The sequence below is a fragment of the Penaeus japonicus genome, unplaced genomic scaffold (assembly GCF_977035675.1).
Source record: "Penaeus japonicus unplaced genomic scaffold, GWHDUDI00000001_assembly GWHDUDI00000001, whole genome shotgun sequence".
Classification (NCBI taxonomy): domain Eukaryota; kingdom Metazoa; phylum Arthropoda; class Malacostraca; order Decapoda; family Penaeidae; genus Penaeus; species Penaeus japonicus.
This window is the reverse complement of record NW_028234403.1, coordinates 29,245,555-29,248,054: the sequence shown is the minus strand read 5'-3', so window position 1 is coordinate 29,248,054 and position 2,500 is coordinate 29,245,555. Positions and strand designations below refer to the sequence as shown.

General features: G+C 37.8%; 1 protein-coding gene across 6 annotated transcripts in view; it reads left to right on the top strand.

The window, feature by feature from the left end:
• The window catches only part of LOC122255329 (thioredoxin domain-containing protein 11), a 26,875-nt gene that overhangs the window by 3,797 nt on the left and 20,578 nt on the right, over nucleotides 1–2,500 (top strand). Inside the window, exon 1 of one of the 6 annotated variants that reach the window (XM_086538609.1) lies at nucleotides 2,229–2,500. This exon is cut by the window's right edge and continues 543 nt beyond it. The exons of the other annotated variants lie outside the window; for them this stretch is intronic. The gene's annotated coding sequence lies outside the window, so the exon portion shown is untranslated. Of the gene's footprint in view, nucleotides 1–2,228 lie in introns of those variants that run through there. 6 annotated transcript variants of the gene reach the window in all.

Genomic DNA, 2,500 nt, shown 5'->3' with positions numbered 1-2,500 from the left:
ATTAGTATCATCGTTATTGTTATTACCATCATTATCATTAGTCCCATTATCACTATTACCATTATCATTAGTCCCATCATCACTATTACCATTATCATTAGTCCCATCATCACTATTACCATTATCATTAGTCCCATCATCACTATTACCATTATCATTAGTCCCATCATCACTATTACCATTATCATTAGTCCCATCATCACTATTACCATTATCATTAGTCCCATCATCACTATCACCATTATCATTAATGTCATTACTCTTTACTGTTATCAATACTCTAATTATCATTATCATCATTATCATATTATTATCATATTATTAGCATTAGTAGTAGCGTAATTGGTTTGTTCAGAGCGCCTTACGAATAACTGGTTGGGACAGGGAAACTAGCGATCAGCTGTATTGGCTTTTATTTTGGTGAAAGCAAGCACGGCCAGATAAATGATTCAAGTGAATGTCATGATGAAAAAACAGTGAGACGCGTGAGGGACTTCAGACGTCGGCCATCCCTCCTACCCCTTCGAGAGGCAAAGCCGACAGTCGGAGATGAGCTGAAGTCTCGGTAGAATCCTCCTAAGGTCACGAGACAGGAGGCATGACCCGGAAAGGCAGACTTGAGAGAAGGGGAGTGACCTGGGCCGCGGTCGAGGTTGAACTAGTGTCTTGGTACACGGATTTGCGTGAGGTCATCCTGTCTTGACCTCCGCCAACTAAGTAGTTACAAAGCCGCGGAGAATATATGCCTACATCAGCAGCAGCGGTGTGGGTTGTGATGAATTTGGCCGCCATCTTGAAACATTAACTATTATCAATATCATCATTACATCATAATACTCATTACTGTCATAACAAACATCAACAGTTACATTATTTCTATCTCTATCATTACCACTATAATCATCATCATCATTAACATGTAACATTAATGTTGAATATCCTTACTGTTATCATTAGTAGAATTAGCAATGACAGCAATGATATTATCACTATTATCACTCTTCATTACAGTGACTAAACAAATGCAACATGTCTAGATCGCATCATTGCACTGCAAATGACCATCAGAGAGAGAGAGAGAGAGAGAGAGAGAGAGAGAGAGAGAGAGAGAGAGAATTTGAGTATAATTTCCCTCTTCTTAATATTCACTGCCAAGTCACTTTTATTTCATTCATTCGTTTTTCTATTCGTATTTCACACTTTAGAAAAAAAGTTTGGTTTGATGCTTTTATTATATATATATATATATATATATATATATATATATATATATATATATATATATATATATATATCGCTCTCGCTCTTTCTCTATCTTTATCTATCTCGCTCTCGTTTTCTGTCTGTATGTCTGTCTCTATTTCGCTCTCTTTTCTCTCTGTCTTCCTCTCTTTATCCCTCTATCTCCCAGCTACCTCCCTCGCATATCCCTCGCAGTTTCTCCGTTGATAGATAGCGAGAGTAACCGAGAGAGAGAGAGAGAGAGAGAGAGAGAGAGAGAGAGAGAGAGAGAGAGAGAGAGAGAGAGAGAGAGAGAGAGAGAGAGAGAGAGAGAGAGAGAGAGAGGGGAGAGAGAGAGAGAGAGAGAGAGAGAGAGAGGAGAGAGAGAGAGAGAGAGAGAGAGAGAGAGAGAGAGAGAGAGAGGAGAGAGAGAGAGAGGAGGGAGAGAGAGAGAGAGGAGAGAGAGAGAGAGAGGGGGAGAGAGAGAAGAGAGGAGAGAGAGAGAGAGAGAGAGAGAGAGAAAGAAAGAGAGAGGAGGAGAGAGAGAGAGAGAGAGAGAGAGAGAGAAGGAGAGAGAGAGAGAGAGAGAGAGAGAGAGAGAGAGAGAGAGAGAGAACGAAGGAGGCGAGAGAGAGAGAGAGAGAGAGAGAGAGGAGAGGAGAGAGAGAGAGGAGAGAGAGAGAGAATTATATATATATATATATATATATATATATATATATATATATATATATATATATATATATATGATATATATTATATTTAGACACACTACTTATAATACACACACACACACACATACACACACATATATATATATATATATATAAATAAATAAATATATATATATATATATATATATATATATATATATATATATATATATATATAGAGAGAGAGAGAGAGAGAGAGAGAGAGAGAGAGAGAGAGAGAGAGAGAGAGAGAGAGAGAGAGAGAGAGAGAGAGAGAGAGAGAGAGAGAGAGACGGTGGGGGGAAAGACTATTATTATACATTCAAATTTATCTGTCGTCCGCGTTCGAGCTGTCAAATGATGATAGGCCATTGAAGGAATATAAGACCATTCATCCTTGGCCTTGATCCTACAAAACACATTTGCCTTTAGATTCAAATACCCATTTAGTATTATTTAGCCTTCAATAATGTCTCATTTGATGTTTATTTGTTTTACGGTATCACTCGATCCTGTTTACATCTGTTGTTCTCTAACCCTCTATTGTTGACAATATGACACAAACATTTATAGAGTCCGATACCTTT